Below are 20080 nucleotides of genomic sequence, written 5' to 3'. Positions count from 1 at the left end.
CAGTTATTAATAGAACGAATCACACTTTTACCACTAAACTATACCCGCTACATTGTAGATTATGGTATAAATGGTACCCTTTGTCAAGGATAGCCATTTGACAAGAAGGCTAATTCCCCCTTATTGAATCAGATGGAGAAGGTTCATGACACTGAGCCGTTGGTACTTCTACTTCGATCGCTCGCCTTTACTTTAGGATTTAGATAGCCCCTCTGGTCTGTAAAAAAAATCTTTTCTTACCATGCTAATAGCGCCTGAACCAAATGTATTTATTTTGATTAGGATCCTATTCTACGGTTACGACTACAATAATAATTATTTACTTTGCAAGGACGTAAGTGTGTCAGACTGCTAAATTGTTTTATTATTCCTACAATATAAACTAGGGGATATAGGGGGTAACACTGTCCCTATAAATTCCTTTTTTCCTTTTCTTTTTTGTCCAGAATTGAACAAAAAAGAAATTATGGAAGATGTTTTCTTCCCCCATTAAGTCCGAGCCATAGAGTAAGAGTGAGATGAGTTTTCCAAATTCATCATAGACTTTCCCTATGGCTTGATAGAAGTAAGCAGCAAAGAGTCGTAACTTAAAGAAAAAAACGGACAGGGCCGACAGATTTACCTGATGTAAAGAAGATCCTAAAAGTCTCTGATTAGTCGACTCTCTCCATTTAACACTTTCCTCTCTCTCCTTTTTTCCACTGACTCAATTCTAGTTTATTAGATTCTTGTTTAAAAGAATGCAAAAAGTTCAATAGAACTAAGAACACATAAAAAATAGCATAGAGGATCAAGGCCATTACCAAAAGTTCCTCCCAAGGATCCTATATCCTATTGGGTATCTGTTCCCCGCCTTTTCCCGCTAGGATCGGAAATCTTATATTTTCCATATCCATATACCGTTGAATCCTTGGGGTTCCAGAATCCGCCTATTTTACTAGTCTTCGGAAACGGAAAACCCTGAACCAAGAAGAGTTGGATATGTTATGTAGGGTATGTTTTTTTTTATTAATTTTATTTTGAGCTCTCAAGATATCGATATATACATATACAATCTCTACATAATGTCTCTCTCTCTATCTCTATATATTATATATATAATATGTACATTATGCAGTAGACCCATAATGGGAAATCCAAGTGGCTAATTTTTGAATTAAATAAAAAGCCCTTTTAACTCAGTGGTAGAGTAATGCCATGGTAAGGCATAAGTCATCGGTTCAAATCCGATAAAGGGCTTTTTAAATTAGTGGTAGAGTAATCTCGTGCTAAGACGTAAGTCGTTGGTTCGAATCTGATAGAGTACTTTTCTACTAAATTGATTCACTTTTTTTCTTTGTTTTTGAAACTTTCTCTATATTTTTAGAGAATTTTATGACTTAGTGCGGGATGGATGCATTTTTGGTATGAACACTAAATGAAGCACGGAGAATTAATCTATAACGATCAACTAAAAAAAATCCTAGATGAAAACATAACAGAAAAGTTGGAAAAACTCTTTGCTTTGGATCTATTTATACTTTTCGAGTATATTGACAATTCCAAAAAACTGCTCATACTATGATTATAGTATAATCACGAGCGGTTGTATATGGCCCTATCGTCTAGTGATGCCCCTATCGTCTAGTGGTTCAGGACATCTCTCTTTCAAGGAGGCAGCGGGGATTCGACTTCCCCTGGGGGTAGGGAGTATTATGAAAGGAGGTTAATCATAGATTAGCAAAAACCCTAGAATAAATTCTTCCTGGGTCGATGCCCGAGTGGTTAATGGGGACGGACTGTAAATTCGTTGACAATGTCTACGCTGGTTCAAATCCAGCTCGGCCCAAACCAAAAATCTAGGGCTTCGTGAGTATGAACTAAATCCTTTTGTTTTTCTTCCATAAAATAAAATGTCTGATCTATAGAAATAAAAGATAAAGAAAAAAGGGAAATTTTTTTTTCTAATCCATATCTCTCTCATTCCTTTCTTACAAACAAAAGAGTTTTTCTTATTGAAGGCTGGATTATTATCCATTTTTAGTGATAAAAAATCACGACATACTAGTTATGTCACTCTCACTATACCCACGTATAATATAATATGTGGGTATGTAGTATATGATTCGTCTATTTCTTAGAGTACGAAAGACGAATCGAATCTTCTTATGGTTCTATTTAAGAATGGGTATGCCATACACCCCGCGGGGATTGTAGTTCAATTGGTCAGAGCACCGCCCTGTCAAGGCGGAAGCTGCGGGTTCGAGCCCCGTCAGTCCCGAACTAGGGTTCAATGAATGGAGAAATTGATATTTCCTTTTTCCATGAAAAAAAGGGGCAGGGAGCAAGATCAAATACCCACAGGGCACCCTTACTTCACTTTTTTATTTTGCATCTCTCATTAAAGAGGGAGGGAGGGCATATAGGAATTTTTTTTTCACTACTCCCAATCGATAAAGAAAGACACACATACGATATGTGGATTAGTAGAATTTAGGATATTATATTACTCTATCTTTCTTTATGATGATACCATCCTCATCTTAATTTCCTATTCCACTCTTATGGAATAGAGTACCGGTATTTTACCGGAATCCATACATAAATCGTATTCCCTTTTTATTTCAGACCTCTTTTCCCCATCTCACTTCTACTGCTTATTTGGATGTCTATGTGACCCATAGAAAGTGAAAGTTGGTCATATAATACATACATAATTGTATGTATAACTATAAGAAAAAGGAAGGGAAATTGTATAAGATTAAGAAAGTATAAGATTAAGAAAGCTCGTGGGTTAGAGATATAGAAAAGAAAAAGTAGAAAAGGATTAAAAAAGAGGGAATTCCTAATCCAATCAAAAAACCCATTTTGGTCTTAGTGTGGATAGAGGATCTTCCTATGTTATACTATATAACTCTCATCCGTGAAATATAACTCTCATCCATGAATTGATTTGATAGATCCGATATTCATAATATTGAATTGATTCAGTATTATCAGAATGCAAGCCCTACCCTTGAATTTACAAGATACCCCTTTTTCCTCTCCATGGGATTACATCCCGAGTTATTGTGAAAATAAAAAATAAAGAGGTTATGGAAGTCAATATTCTCGCATTTATTGCTACTGCACTGTTCATTCTAGTTCCTACTTCTTTTTTACTTATTATTTATGTAAAAACAGTCAGCCAAAATAATTAATTGGAATTCCAATTAATCATTGAAGAAATTAAAAAGGGATTAAATAAAAAAAATCCAAGTCTTAAATGAAAGGATCTGGTTGGAATCTTAAAGTGTGGTAGAAAGAACTACATATAGTTTTTTCTACGACACTTTAGATTCTTTCTATTATATTATCTTTGAATCTACATAGAATAGATTAGTAGATTGAAATAGTTAAGTAGTCTAATTCAATTTCTTTTTTCATTGCATCCACTTAATTTCAATCAGGTCAAAATAAAAAAATCTAAGACAATTCTTGACCAAAGAATCCATGGAAGGAAAGAAAAATAATATGAAGAATAGACTATAGTAAAAAGTAAAAGGAAATGGAAAATGTGTGATATGCCGTGAATAGTTCCGTGGAAGAAAGTCTAATTTTCTTATGTATAGAACTTTTTTTAACCATTCGTCATTTCTAGTAGAAATTCTGAATTGGTATAATGGCTCTTTCTTACATTACAACTTACAATACAAGAGTTTCTTACAGGAGTGAAACAAAACTAAAGAAAAAGATTAAAGAATAACGTTTGACAAAATGATTAATGCAAAATGATCCATTAAAGAAAAGAATTGATACAACAATTTGATTACTTAATCAATTAGTAGTATCCCTAGAGTCCACTCCTTCCCCATACTACTAGTGAAAGAGAAAATGTAAAGACTACCATTAAAGCAGCCCAAGCGAGACTTACTATATCCATCTAAATTATGTCTCCTATTTCTATGAAGGGATTATTCTACTATTGATCAATAATCATAGTGGAATCAAGGGTACAGAGTCAAAAAGGGATTCCGCCCTAAGGCCATGGATCAATCAGTTCAAGGAATTTACTCCTAACAAATTCTTATAGGAATTCTGGTAGAATTAGAGAGCATTAAAAATACGAGATACTATAGCCCTTTTTTCCTTAAAAAAGAAAGAGTACGGGAATGATGTCCTGAATAGAAGAAGCGGGAATAGGAAGATTTTTTATTCCTTTTGTTACTCTTTTTTTTTTTTTTAAGCAAAGGACGCCCGAATATACCATAAAATTATCGATAGATAAATATTTATTGGATACCTACCTTACCTAATGTTTATTTTTGACCTAAACCCTGCAGCCTTGCTTTGTATCATTCTATGAAAGAATGAAGAGATTTTATCCATAATACAACTCCTAAATTGATTTTTGATCGACCTATTTAATCTGATTCTCGTTAGAATTAAGTAGTCCTTACTTTAGTGTATGTAGGTAACATAAGATGTACGATAAAAAAATGTATAATAATTAGTAAGTCTTGATATTCTTTCGTGGAGTCCCTTCTTGAATCTTAGATTGAAAAAAAAAAAGAATGCCCCTTAGGGACCTTTCTTTGGATACCAAGATTTCTGACATCTTATCCTCGTATTTTAAAATTATCAAATCGAATCTCAATTAAGAACCAATTCAAATTCATATAATAAAAGAATAAGGAAACACTACCTCACCCCTATTGATAACCATTTTGGCCACTACCGTCAAAACAAACCCTAACCCTAGTTTGAGGATAGAACTATGGTATGGTTTCTCTAAACCCAGTATCGGCAGGCCCAGTTACTCTCTTGCCCGAACTTATGCGAAGTAAAAATTTATCGAATTCGATCAGCACTATAAAAAAAACCTAAGTATTTTATTGATCAGGCGGCACCCAGATTTGAACTGGGGATAAAGGATTTGCAGTCCCCTGCCTTACCGCTTGGCCATGCCGCCAAAAAATCCGATCAAAAATCTAGAAAACAGCAAGTATTCATCCACGTTTTCTTACGAAAAGCCCCTTTTATTTTGAATATAATTCTACTTACTTTTTTCCAATCTTTTTCAAAAAATCTATTCCTGCTTTTTTTGATCCAGTTTCTATTATTCTCCTCGATAGATTCTATCTTAAAACATACATTGTTAACACAATAAAACTTCCCATTTCTTTCTATTGAGATGAAAAAGAAGAAAAAGTGGATTTCTATTCACAGGCTGCAAAATTCAGAATAAATTGGAACCGTTAACTAGAATTCTCTTTTTTTTATTGCAGTAGTGAACTACTCTTAAATCGGTATTATCTCCCCCCCCTTCAATGGCATAATAAAATATTATGGCTTTATGCTTAATCCGTGTATAGGTAAACTTTAGGTCCGAACAGCATTATTATCCAAAGATCCCCTTTATGTACATATCTCTATGGGGAATCATGCTTTAATTTTTCAAAGTATTAAATTAAATATCTTGAATAAAAAAAGGAAATTTGCTCTGATATAGAGTATAACCTGACTATCTTGGCGTACCCAAGTGAAATTACGATAAAAGAAAAGCATGGATATGGGGAGAGGTGGATAACTAGATTGGCATGTACTTAAAAAAGGGACTTACTTTATTTTAGAATTCCACAATGAAATACTGAATTTTCTAGCAATTATACTACTCCGATCCGAAATAAAAAAGAACCCTCAAATTATTTTGAGAAATTAAAGTAAGCACGCTATTCTAAATCGAAGTAAAGTCAAACTTTCTAGTATATTATATTACGGCTTTATTACATTCATAGAAAGGAGATAAAATGAGAAATCTTTGCCATCCAATCTGATTAGAATATCATAACATAAAGTATAAGTGGCAGAATTTTTTTTGTAGGAATGTTTTATCAATTCATTTTCATTTCATTTGTACCCCTGGCAAACTCGAACTTTCGTCCAAATGGTCTCTATTCATATGTATGAAATACATATATGAAATACGTATGTGGAGTTCCCTAGAATTTCATGTGATTCAGTAAACAGAATATAGATTCCATGATTGCTAGATCGATCCATAGGGATTGATGAAGAGTGAGCTGATAATGGAATTTTTCTTTGATAAACAGGAAACTTAAGATTAAGATGCTCCGGAATGGAAACGAGGGAATGTCCACAATACCCGGATTTAGTCAGATCCAATTCGAGGGATTTTGTAGGTTCATTAATCAAGCCTTGGCAGAAGAACTTGACAAGTTTCCAACAATTAAAGATCCAGATCACGAAATTGCATTTCAATTATTTGCGAAAGGATATCAACTGCTAGAACCCTCGATAAAAGAAAGAGATGCTGTGTATGAATCACTCACCTATTCTTCCGAATTATATGTATCTGCGAGATTAATTTTTGGTTTCGATGTGCAAAAGCAAACCATTTCTATCGGAAACATTCCTATAATGAATTCCTTAGGAACCTTTATTATAAATGGAATATACCGAATTGTGATCAATCAAATATTGCTAAGTCCTGGTATTTACTACCGCTCGGAATTAGATCATAAGGGAATTTCTATCTACACTGGCACTATAATATCAGATTGGGGGGGGAGATCGGAATTAGCAATTGATAAAAAAGAAAGGATATGGGCTCGCGTGAGTAGAAAACAAAAGATATCTATTCTAGTTCTATCATCAGCTATGGGTTCGAATCTAAGAGAAATTCTGGATAATGTTTCCTACCCTGAAATTTTCTTGTCTTTCCCGAATGCTAAAGAGAAGAAGAGGATTGAGTCAAAAGAAAAAGCTATTTTGGAGTTTTATCAACAATTTGCTTGTGTAGGTGGGGACCTGGTATTTTCGGAGTCCTTATGCGAGGAATTACAAAAGAAATTTTTTCAACAAAAATGTGAATTAGGAAGGATTGGTCGACGAAATATGAATCGGAGACTTAATCTTGATATTCCTCAGAACAATACATTCTTGTTACCACGAGATGTATTGGCCGCTACGGATCATTTGATTGGAATGAAATTTGGAACGGGTATACTTGACGATGACGATATGAATCACTTGAAAAATAAACGTATTCGTTCGGTTGCGGATCTGTTACAAGATCAATTCGGATTGGCTCTTGGTCGTTTACAACATGCAGTTCAAAAAACTATTCGTAGAGTATTCATACGTCAATCGAAACCGACTCCCCAAACTTTGGTAACTCCAACTTCAACTTCAATTTTATTAATAACTACTTATGAGACCTTTTTTGGCACATACCCGTTATCTCAAGTTTTTGATCAAACGAATCCTTTGACACAAACTGTTCATGGGCGAAAAGTGAGTTGTTTAGGTCCTGGAGGGTTGACGGGGAGAACCGCAAGTTTTCGGAGCCGAGATATTCATCCGAGTCACTATGGGCGTATTTGTCCAATTGACACGTCTGAAGGAATCAATGTTGGACTTACTGGATCCTTAACAATTCATGCGAGAATTGATCACTTGTGGGGATCCATAGAGAGTCCGTTTTATGAAATATCTGCTGAGAAAGCAAAAGAAAAAAAAGAGAGACAGGTGGTTTATCTATCACCAAATAGAGATGAATATTATATGATAGCAGCAGGAAATTCTTTGTCCTTGAATCAAGGTATTCAGGAAGAACAGGTTGTTCCGGCTAGATACCGTCAAGAATTCTTGACTATTGCATGGGAACAGATTCATGTTAGAAGTATTTTTCCTTTCCAATATTTTTCTATTGGGGGTTCTCTCATTCCTTTTATTGAGCACAATGATGCGAATCGGGCTTTAATGAGTTCTAATATGCAGCGCCAAGCAGTTCCGCTTTCTCGGTCCGAGAAATGCATTGTTGGAACTGGATTGGAACGCCAAACAGCTCTAGATTCGAGGGTTTCCATTATAGCCGAACGCGAGGGAAAGATCATTTCTACTGATAGTCATAAGATACTTTTATCAAGTAGTGGGAAGACTATAAGTATTCCTTTAGTTAACCACCGTCGCTCTAACAAAAATACTTGTATGCACCAAAAACCCCGGGTTCCACGGGGTAAATCCATTAAAAAAGGACAAATTTTAGCAGAAGGAGCTGCTACAATTGGGGGCGAACTTGCTTTAGGAAAAAACGTATTAGTAGCTTATATGCCATGGGAAGGTTACAATTTTGAAGACGCAGTACTAATTAGCGAACGTTTGGTATATGAAGATATTTATACCTCTTTTCACATCCGGAAATATGAAATTCAGACGGATACGACAAGCCAGGGCTCCGCTGAAAAAATCACTAAAGAAATACCACATCTAGAAGAACATTTACTCCGCAATTTGGACAGAAATGGAGTTGTTAGGTTGGGATCCTGGGTAGAAACTGGTGATATTTTAGTAGGTAAATTAACGCCTCAGATAGCGAGCGAATCATCTTATATCGCGGAAGCTGGATTATTACGGGCCATATTTGGCCTTGAGGTTTCCACTTCAAAAGAAACTTCTCTGAAATTACCTATAGGTGGAAGAGGGCGCGTTATCGATGTGAAATGGATCCAAAGGGACCCGCTCGACATAATGGTTCGTGTATATATTTTACAGAAACGTGAAATCAAAGTTGGGGATAAAGTAGCCGGAAGACATGGGAATAAAGGGATCATTTCCAAAATTTTGCCTAGGCAAGATATGCCCTATTTGCAAGATGGAACACCCGTTGATATGGTCTTCAATCCCTTAGGAGTACCCTCCCGAATGAATGTGGGACAAATATTTGAAAGCTCGCTCGGATTAGCGGGGGATCTGCTAAAGAAACATTATAGAATAGCACCCTTTGATGAGAGATATGAGCAAGAGGCTTCAAGAAAACTTGTGTTTTCAGAATTATATGAAGCCAGTAAAGAAACAAAAAATCCATGGGTATTTGAACCCGAGTACCCGGGAAAAAGCAGAATATTTGATGGAAGAACAGGCGACCCCTTTGAGCAACCTGTTCTAATAGGGAAGTCCTATATCTTAAAATTAATTCATCAAGTTGATGAGAAAATTCATGGGCGTTCTACTGGGCCCTACTCACTTGTTACACAACAACCGGTTAGAGGAAGAGCCAAGCAAGGGGGACAACGAGTAGGAGAAATGGAAGTTTGGGCTTTAGAAGGATTTGGTGTTGCTCATATTTTACAAGAGATACTTACTTATAAATCTGACCATCTTATAGCTCGCCAAGAAATACTTAATGCTACGATCTGGGGAAAAAGAATACCTAATCATGAGGATCCTCCAGAATCTTTTCGAGTGCTCGTTCGAGAACTACGATCTTTGGCTCTAGAACTGAATCATTTCCTTGTATCTGAAAAGAACTTCCAGGTTAATAGGGAGGAAGTTTGATCGGAATAAATATAAATTCTTTTCTTATTTCTATTTTATGATTGACCAATATAAACATCAACAACTTCAAATTGGACTCGTTTCCCCTCAACAAATAAAGGCTTGGGCTAACAAAAACCTACCTAATGGAGAAGTCGTTGGCGAAGTCACAAGGCCCTCTACTTTTCATTATAAAACCGATAAACCAGAAAAAGATGGATTGTTTTGCGAAAGAATCTTTGGACCCATAAAAAGCGGGATTTGCGCTTGTGGCAATTCTCGAGCGAGCGGAGCTGAAAACGAAGACGAAAGATTTTGCCAAAAATGCGGGGTCGAATTTGTGGATTCTCGGATACGAAGATATCAAATGGGATACATCAAACTCGCATGTCCCGTGACTCATGTGTGGTATTTGAAAGGTCTTCCTAGTTATATCGCGAATCTTTTAGATAAACCTCTTAAGAAGTTGGAGGGCCTAGTATACGGCGATTTCTCTTTTGCTAGGCCCAGCACTAAAAAACCCACTTTTTTACGATTACGAGGTTTATTCGAAGAGGAAATTGCATCCTGTAACCACAGCATTTCTCCCTTTTTTTCTACCCCAGGCTTTGCAACATTTCGAAATCGGGAAATTGCGACAGGAGCAGGTGCTATTAGAGAACAATTAGCAGATTTGGATTTGCGAATTATTATAGAGAATTCTTTGGTCGAATGGAAGGAATTAGAAGACGAGGGGTATAGTGGAGATGAGTGGGAAGATAGAAAAAGACGAATAAGAAAAGTTTTTTTGATTAGACGCATGCAATTGGCGAAACATTTTATTCAAACAAATGTAGAACCAGAATGGATGGTTTTGTGCTTATTACCGGTTCTTCCTCCCGAATTGAGACCTATTGTTTATAGGTCTGGAGATAAAGTAGTGACTTCAGACATTAATGAACTTTATAAGAGAGTTATCCGTCGGAACAACAATCTTGCCTATCTATTAAAAAGAAGTGAATTAGCGCCAGCAGATTTAGTAATGTGCCAGGAAAAATTGGTACAAGAAGCCGTGGATACACTTCTTGATAGTGGGTCCCGCGGGCAACCGACGAGGGATGGTCACAATAAAGTATACAAATCACTTTCAGATGTAATTGAAGGTAAAGAGGGAAGGTTTCGCGAGACTCTGCTTGGGAAACGGGTCGATTACTCGGGGCGTTCTGTCATTGTTGTGGGTCCTTCGCTTTCATTACATCAATGTGGATTACCTCTAGAGATAGCAATAAAGCTTTTTCAGCTATTTGTAATTCGCGATTTAATCACGAAACGCGCCACTTCTAATGTAAGGATTGCTAAAAGGAAAATTTGGGAAAAAGAACCCATTGTATGGGAAATACTTCAAGAAGTTATGCGGGGACATCCTGTACTGTTAAATAGAGCACCTACCCTGCATAGATTAGGCATACAGGCCTTTCAACCCACTTTAGTAGAGGGGCGTACTATTTCTTTACACCCATTAGTGTGTAAGGGTTTCAATGCGGACTTTGATGGAGATCAAATGGCTGTTCATCTACCTTTATCCTTGGAAGCTCAGGCAGAAGCCCGTTTACTTATGTTTTCTCATATGAATCTCTTATCTCCCGCTATTGGGGATCCTATTTGCGTACCAACCCAAGACATGCTTATCGGGCTTTATGTATTAACGATTGGAAAGCGTCGAGGTATTTGTGCAAATAGATATAATAGTTGCAGAAACTACCCAAATCTAAAAGTAAATTACAATAATAATAATAATTTTAAATATAGGAAAGATAAAGAACCCCATTTTTCTAGTTCTTATGATGCACTGGGAGCTTATAGACAAAAACTAATCAGTTTAGATAGTCCCTTGTGGCTACGATGGAACCTGGATCAACGCGTCATTGGGTCAAGAGAAGTTCCGATTGAAGTTCAATATGAATCTTTGGGGACTTATCATGAGATTTATGCCCACTATCTAATAATGGGAAATAGAAAAAAAGAAATTCGTTCGATATACATTCGAACCACTCTTGGTCATATTTCTTTTTATAGAGAAATAGAGGAAGCCATACAAGGATTTAGTCAGGCCTATTCATACACTACCTAAACAAGAAAGTTAGATTCGGCGATGCCCCTCCCCTTTCGGGGGGCATTCCGATTTCCCTAGTATCATCATTATTTGCCACGCGAATCCAGATTGAGATTGAGGCAATTAAGTTAATTAAATTTTCGAATCACTGACTCAGGCCCATTGTCGAATCCTACTCAGCAATTGTCGAATCCTACTCAGCCGAAAAGGGGGTACTTATGTATGGCGGAACGGGCCAATCTGGTCTTTCATAATAAAGAGATAGACGGAACTGGTATGAAACGACTTATTAGCAGATTAATAGATCATTTTGGAATGGGATATACATCCCATATACTGGATCAACTAAAGACTCTGGGCTTCCATCAAGCCACTACTACATCGATTTCGTTAGGAATCGAGGATCTTTTAACAATACCCTCTAAGGGATGGTTAGTCCAAGACGCGGAACAACAGAGTTTTCTTTTGGAGAAACACTATTATTATGGGGCTGTACACGCGGTAGAAAAATTACGCCAATCTGTTGAGATATGGTATGCGACAAGTGAATATTTGAAACAAGAAATGAATTCAAATTTTCGGATAACGGATCCTTCTAATCCAGTCTATCTAATGTCTTTTTCAGGAGCCAGAGGAAATGCATCTCAAGTACACCAATTAGTAGGTATGAGAGGATTAATGTCGGACCCTCAAGGACAAATGATTGATTTACCTATTCAAAGCAATTTACGCGAGGGACTTTCTTTGACAGAATATATAATTTCCTGCTATGGAGCCCGCAAAGGGGTTGTAGATACTGCTGTGCGAACAGCAGATGCTGGATATCTTACACGTAGACTTGTTGAAGTAGTTCAACATATTATTGTGCGTAGAAGAGATTGTGGTACTATCCGAGGTATTTCTGTAAGTCCTCAAAATGGGATGACGGAAAAACTTTTTGTCCAAACACTAATTGGTCGTGTATTAGCAGACGATATATATATCGGTTCACGATGCATTGCCGCGCGAAATCAAGATATTGGAATTGGATTAGTCAATCGATTCATAACTGCCTTTCGAGCACAACCATTTCGAGCACAACCAATATATATTAGAACCCCCTTTACTTGCCGAAGCACTTCTTGGATCTGTCAATTATGCTATGGCCGGAGTCCTACTCATAGTGATCTGGTCGAATTGGGAGAAGCCGTAGGTATTATTGCAGGTCAATCAATTGGGGAGCCAGGGACTCAACTAACATTAAGAACTTTTCATACTGGCGGAGTATTCACAGGGGGTACTGCCGACCTTGTACGATCCCCTTCGAATGGAAAAATAAAATTCAATGAGAATTTGGTTCACCCCACACGTACCCGTCATGGGCAGCCTGCTTTTCTATGTTATATAGACTTGCATGTAACTATTCAGAGTCAAGATATTCTATATAGTGTGAATATTCCCTCAAAAAGCTTGATTCTAGTGCAAAATGATCAATATGTAAAATCCGAACAAGTAATTGCGGAGATTCGTGCCGGAACGTCCACTTTACATTTTAAAGAAAGGGTACAAAAGCATATTTATTCTGAATCAGACGGCGAAATGCACTGGAGTACTGATGTTTACCATGCGCCCGAATATCAATATGGTAATCTTCGCCGATTACCAAAAACAAGCCATTTATGGATATTGTCAGTAAGTATGTGCAGATCCAGTATAGCGTCTTTTTCACTCCACAAGGATCAAGATCAAATGAATACTTATGGTAAAAAAGATAGGGAAATTCTTGATTATTCAACGTCGGATCGAATCATGTCCAATGGCCATTGGAATTTTATCTATCCTTCTATTTTTCAAGATAATTCAGATTTGTTGGCGAAAAAGCGAAGAAATAGGTTCGTCATTCCATTACAATATCATCAAGAACAAGAGAAAGAACTAATATCCTGTTTTGGGATTTCGATTGAAATCCCCCTTATGGGTGTTTTACGTAGAAATACTATTTTTGCTTATTTTGACGATCCCCGATACAGAAAAGATAAAAAGGGTTCAGGAATTGTTAAATTTAGATATAGGACCCTAGAAGAAGAATATAGGACTCGAGCGGAAGACTCAGAAGAGGAATATGAGACCCTAGAAGACGAATACAGGACCCGAGAGGACGAATATGAATATGAAACCCTAGAAGAATCTAAATATGGAATCCTAGAAGACGAATACGAATATGAAACCCTAGAAGACGAATATGGGAGCCCAGAAAACGAATATGGGAACCCAGAGAACGAATATAGGACTTTAGAGAAAGACTCAGAAGAGGAATATGGGAGCCCAGAGAGCAAATATAGGACCCAAGAGGACGAATATGGAACTCTAGAGGAAGACTCAGAAGACGAATATGGCAGCCCCGGGGAAAGCGCAGAGGAAAAATATGGTACTTTAGAGGAAGACTCAGAAGAAGATTCAGAGGACGAATACGAGAGCCCAGAGGAAGATTCCATCTTAAAAAAAGAGGGTTTGATTGAGCATCGAGGAACAAAAGAATTTAGTCTAAAATACCAAAAAGAAGTAGATCGGTTTTTTTTCATTCTTCAAGAACTTCATATCTTGCCGAGATCTTCATCCCTAAAGATACTTGACAATAGTATTATTGGAGTGAATACACAACTCACAAAAAATACAAGAAGTCGACTAGGCGGACTGGTCCGAGTGAAGAGAAAAAAAAGCCATACGGAACTCAAAATATTTTCCGGAGATATTCATTTTCCTGAAGAGGCGGATAAGATATTAGGTGGCTGTTTGATACCGCCAGAAAGACAAAAAAAAGATTCTAAGGAATCAAAAAAAAGGAAAAATTGGGTCTATGTTCAACGGAAAAAAATTCTCAAGAGCAAGGAAAAGTATTTTGTTTCCGTTCGCCCTACAGTGGCATATGAAATGGACGAAGGAAGAAATTTAGCAACACTTTTCCCGCAGGATCTCTTGCAAGAAGAAAATAATCTCCAAATTCGACTTGTCAATTTTATTTCTCATGAAAATAGCAAGTTAACTCAAAGAATTTATCACACAAATAGTCAATTTGTTAGAACTTGCTTAGTAGTGAATTGGGAACAAGAAGAAAAAGAAAAGGCTGGTGCTTCCCTTGTTGAGGTAAGAGCAAATGATCTTATTCGCGATTTCCTAAGAATTGAGTTAGTCAAGTCCACTATTTCGTATACACGAAAAAGGTATGGTAGGACAAGTGCAGGACCGATTCCCCATAATAGGTTAGATCGCGCCAATATCAATTCTTTTTATTCCAAGGCGAAGATTGAATCACTTAGCCAACATCCAGAAGCTATTGGCACTTTGTTGAATCGAAATAAAGAATACCACTCTTTGATGATTTTGTCGGCATCCAACTGTTCTCGAATTGGTTTATTCAAGAATTCAAAACATCCCAATGCGATAAAAGAATGGAATCCTAGAATTCCTATTCGAGAAATTTTTGGGCCCTTAGGCGCTATTGTAGCTAGTATATCGCATTTTTCTTCATCTTACTATTTACTAACGCATAATAAAATCCTGTTAAAAAAATATTTGTTCGTTGACAATTTAAAACAAACCTTCCAAGTACTTCAAGAACTTAAATACTCTTTAATAGATGAAAATAAAAGGATTTCTAATTTCGATAGTAACATAATGTTGGATCCATTCCTTTTGAATTGTCACTTTGTCCATCATGATTCTTGGGAAGAGACATTGGCAATAATTCACCTTGGACAATTTATTTGTGAAAATGTATGTCTATTTAAATCGCACATAAAAAAATCCGGTCAAATTTTCATTGTAAATATGAATTCCTTTGTTATAAGAGCAGCTAAACCTTATTTGGCCACTACAGGAGCAACTGTTAATGGTCATTATGGAGAAATCCTTTACAAGGGAGATAGGTTAGTTACGTTTATATATGAAAAATCGAGATCTAGTGACATAACGCAAGGTCTTCCAAAAGTGGAACAAATCTTTGAAGCGCGTTCAATTGATTCATTATCCCCGAATCTCGAAAGGAGAATTGAGGATTGGAATGAGCGTATACCAAGAATTCTTGGGGTCCCTTGGGGATTCTTGATTGGAGCTGAGCTAACCATAGCCCAAAGTCGTATCTCTTTGGTTAATAAAATCCAAAAGGTTTATCGATCCCAAGGGGTACAGATCCATAATAGACATATAGAGATTATTATACGCCAAGTAACATCAAAAGTGCGGGTTTCCGAAGATGGAATGTCTAATGTTTTTTCGCCTGGGGAATTAATCGGACTATTGCGAGCGGAACGAGCAGGACGAGCTTTGGATGAATCGATCTATTATCGGGCAATCTTATTGGGAATAACAAGGGCTTCCCTGAATACCCAAAGTTTCATATCTGAAGCAAGTTTTCAAGAAACTGCTCGAGTTTTAGCAAAAGCTGCCCTACGAGGTCGCATTGATTGGTTGAAAGGCTTGAAAGAAAACGTAGTTCTGGGGGGGATTATACCTGTTGGTACCGGATTCCAAAAATTTGTGCATCGTTCCCCACAAGACAAGAACCTTTATTTCGAAATAAAAAAAAAAAATCTATTCGCGTCGGAAATGAGAGATTTTTTGTTTCTCCATACAGAATTAGTTTCTTCAGATTCTGACGTAACAAACAATTTTTATGAGACATAAGAACCCCCATAAAAATATTTTTTACTTTACTAGACTTTTGAACTTAGAACACTAACAGGTCAAATTTTAGATTTTTAAGATTTTTATTTTAATAAGTAAAACAAGTCAGTTAATTCATTAAGGTGGTTATGTTTATACCATGTATCAATGGCCAACTCTTATCTTAGTACAAGGTTCTCTCGGAACAATTATTATTTATTTCAAGCTATTTCGGATCTTTCTTAATCTTCAAAAAGAACTAAATTCCGTAATGGAATGGTAGGATTAAAAAAAAGGAAGTGTGGAAAAAATGACAAGAAGATATTGGAACATTAATTTGAAAGAGATGATAGAAGCAGGAGTTCATTTTGGTCATGGTATTAAGAAATGGAATCCTAAAATGGCCCCTTACATTTCGGCAAAGCGTAAAGGTACTCATATTATAAATCTCGCTAGAACGGCTCGTTTTTTATCAGAAGCTTGTGATTTAGTTTTTGATGCAGCAAGTCAGGGAAAAAGTTTCTTAATTGTTGGTACCAAAAAAAGAGCAACAGATTTAGTAGCATCAGCTGCAATAAGGGCTCGTTGTCATTATGTTAATAAAAAGTGGTTCAGTGGTATGTTAACGAATTGGTCGATTACGAAAACTAGACTTTCTCAATTTAGAGACTTAAGAGCAGAAGAAAAAATGGGAAAATTCCACCATCTCCCAAAAAGAGATGTGGCAATCTTGAAGAGAAAATTATCTACTTTGCAAAGGTATCTCGGCGGGATCAAATATATGACGAGATTGCCAGACATTGTGATCGTCCTTGATCAGCAAAAAGAGTATATAGCTCTTCGGGAATGTGCCATTTTGGGGATTCCTACTATTTCTTTAGTCGATACAAATTGTGACCCGGATCTCGCGAATATATCGATTCCAGCCAACGATGACACTATGACTTCAATTCGATTGATTCTTAACAAATTAGTATTTTCAATTTGTGAGGGCCGTTCTCTCTATATAAGAAATCGTTGATTAAGAATATATAGTGAATTCTTGGGCAACTGCGTAAATTTATGGAATCACTTACTTTACTATATCTTTTTTTTTGCATAGAATTTTTTTTGCATAGAAAAAAGAAGGGGAATATTGATATATATTAGAGGGTATTGATATATATTATGATCTGATGTGCTTTCTTGGTATCCTAAATATAAGATTAATACTTCAAGTTGCTGAGTTGAGAAAGAGATGGTTGAATCAAAAGAATTCCTTTTTTGAAGTTCAATTTTTATCAGAGGACAATATGAATATTATACCTTGTTCCATTAAAACACTCAAGGGGTTATACGATATATCGGGTGTAGAAGTAGGCCAACACTTCTATTGGCAAATAGGAGGTTTCCAAATTCATGCCCAAGTACTCATCACTTCTTGGGTCGTAATTACTATCTTGCTAGGTTCAGTTGTCATAGCTGTTCGGAATCCACAAACCATCCCGACCGACGGTCAGAATTTTTTTGAATATGTCCTTGAGTTTATTCGAGACTTGAGCAAAACTCAGATTGGAGAAGAATATGGTCCCTGGGTTCCCTTTATTGGAACTATGTTCCTTTTTATTTTTGTTTCGAATTGGTCGGGTGCTCTTTTACCTTGGAAAATTATAGAGTTACCCCATGGGGAATTAGCAGCGCCCACGAATGATATAAATACTACTGTTGCTTTAGCTTTACTCACGTCAGCGGCATATTTTTATGCTGGTCTTAGCAAAAAAGGATTGAGCTATTTCGAGAAATATATTAAACCAACTCCAATCCTTTTACCAATTAACATCCTAGAAGATTTCACAAAACCATTATCGCTTAGCTTTCGACTTTTCGGGAATATATTGGCGGATGAATTAGTCGTTGTTGTTCTTGTTTCTTTAGTCCCCTTAGTAATCCCTATACCGGTCATGTTTCTTGGATTATTTACAAGCGGTATTCAAGCTCTTATTTTTGCAACATTAGCCGCAGCCTATATAGGTGAATCCATGGAGGGTCATCATTGAATTGACTCTTTTTGGAAATAGTATTTTTTTTTTTTGCAGCTTAGCTCAATTCATGCATGGTTCCAGATAATCTGCTTGGTTGCAAAAAAATAGTTAGAAATGCGTATGAATATATAGCCTAGAGTTGTAGGAGAGAGAATAGAATAGACTATATTATGGAATTTTCAAAGTATATATGCATTAAGGAGGGTGGAGTCAGGCTAGATCTATACTATAATATCCTTAATGTCTATAAGTGGAGTCCTCTTTTATGCAGGTTTCCACTTTAAGCAATGATTTTAGAATCCGATTCAATAGAAAATGAGAAAATATGCAAACAAAATAGAAGAAACAAATGTATATATATAGGATATTATATTATATATTCCTAGGTTAGATTCATTATCTAATCCGATATATGGATATGGAATTCCCTTCTATGTAGTTCGGACAATTCACATTATCATTTCAATTTGATTTCAATTTGTACTTTTTAGTTACTTTACTTCTCCCCAATAGAGCTTAGAAGTAAGAATTTATTGGTTGATTGTATCCTTAACCATTTCTTTTTTTTGACACGAGGAACTACTCACCATGAATCCACTAATTGCTGCTGCTTCTGTTATTGCTGCTGGATTGGCCGTAGGGCTTGCTTCTATTGGACCTGGAGTTGGTCAAGGTACTGCTGCAGGACAAGCTGTAGAAGGTATTGCGAGACAGCCAGAAGCAGAAGGTAAAATACGAGGTACTTTATTGCTTAGTCTAGCTTTTATGGAAGCTTTAACAATTTATGGACTAGTTGTGGCACTAGCGCTTTTATTTGCGAACCCTTTTGTTTAATCTTAAAAAAAAAATTCTTTCGATTTCGATTAGATACTTTTTTCTTTTTTTAGTAAATTGGTATTTGCTTCCACAATTCCAATTATATCAATACTTTATTTAATTTACTCCTATTTATTACTCCTGGAATTATCTATTTATCGGGACAGATAATACCCCATTCTAGGAAGGGCTGAGTTGAGTATTATTAATTTAGAAGATATGCTCACCTTCTTATTTCCCGTCCTTAGTTTAGGAAAGTGGAAAGTTTTTTCCTTTTATTTTAGGAATTTTGGGAACAGAACATTTCAACAAAGGAAGTCTTTCACCGGTCAAACAAGACGTAAGACTTAATCTAAAAGAAATTACTAGATTGAATCTATTTGCATTAAAAAAACCGATCAAAAAAGGGCGAGCGAAGTAAGTGATCGAAAAACTTTGTTCTTTGTTCGTCCTATCTATAAGAGGAGAGCATATGAAAAATGTAACCCATTCTTTCGTTTTTTTAGCTCACTGGCCATCCGCTGGCAGTTTCGGGCTTAATACCGATATTTTAGCAACAAATCTAATAAATCTAACTGTAGTGGTTGGTGTTTTGATTTTTTTTGGAAAGGGAGTGTGTGCGAGTTGTCTATTTCAAGAATAGATTGGATCTATCCGGCTGCACTTTATAATATTTTTTAGTATTTTTCGGATAAATAAGAAAAGGGTGCACGATCTCGACGAATTACTTCTGAATAAATTCAGAAATCATATGGAAGAACCATAGCATTTCGCGACTCATTGGTAAATCAACTTTGATTCTCTATAAACCAAGAATGTGAGACCATTAACACGGTTAAAGCTAAACTGCTTGAAGTCCAGGCAAAAAGAGGTACTCTTTCTACAACTATATTAGTATTAGTACCAATTTAAACGGGAAATAGCTAATGTAAAATTTATCTGATATAGAACACTCATATCGATAAAATGGTTTGAACTATTTACTAGAAAAAAAAGGGGGCACCCTGCCCTTTTTTAACCAATGCCGAATCGACGACCTATGTATAAAAAAGAGAAATTTTTTGGATTTGAAGAAAAAAAAAATAAAAAAGAATTCTATTAATTTTCATTTTCCATTTATTTAGTTAGTTTTTCTTAATGAAATTGAAATTATTAACTAGAGGGCAAATAAAAATAAAGAAACAACTTTGCTGACCATGATATATTTTTATCT

The 20080-nt window shown here is 36.2% G+C and overlaps 4 non-coding genes across 4 annotated transcripts; 3 read left to right on the top strand and 1 right to left on the bottom strand.

The window, feature by feature from the left end:
- The first annotated feature begins 1167 nt into the window (after positions 1-1167).
- Positions 1168-1239, top strand: TRNAT-GGU (transfer RNA threonine (anticodon GGU)). Its single transcript has one exon. It is a non-coding gene; the product is annotated as a tRNA-Thr (tRNA).
- Positions 1240-1746: 507 nt separating this feature from the next.
- TRNAY-GUA (transfer RNA tyrosine (anticodon GUA)) lies at positions 1747-1828 on the top strand. The gene has a single exon. It is a non-coding gene; the product is annotated as a tRNA-Tyr (tRNA).
- A 358-nt stretch (positions 1829-2186) lies between these two features.
- TRNAD-GUC (transfer RNA aspartic acid (anticodon GUC)) lies at positions 2187-2260 on the top strand. Its single transcript has one exon. It is a non-coding gene; the product is annotated as a tRNA-Asp (tRNA).
- A 2599-nt stretch (positions 2261-4859) lies between these two features.
- TRNAC-GCA (transfer RNA cysteine (anticodon GCA)) lies at positions 4860-4930 on the bottom strand. Its single transcript has one exon. It is a non-coding gene; the product is annotated as a tRNA-Cys (tRNA).
- Positions 4931-20080: the final 15150 nt, after the last annotated feature.

Source organism: Triticum urartu, unplaced genomic scaffold (genome assembly GCF_056163025.1).
Source record: "Triticum urartu cultivar PI428250 unplaced genomic scaffold, HENAU_Tu73 scaffold2, whole genome shotgun sequence".
Classification (NCBI taxonomy): Eukaryota; Viridiplantae; Streptophyta; class Magnoliopsida; order Poales; family Poaceae; genus Triticum; species Triticum urartu.
The sequence above is the reverse complement of the archived record's forward strand: the minus strand, read 5'-3'. Positions and strand labels throughout refer to the sequence as shown.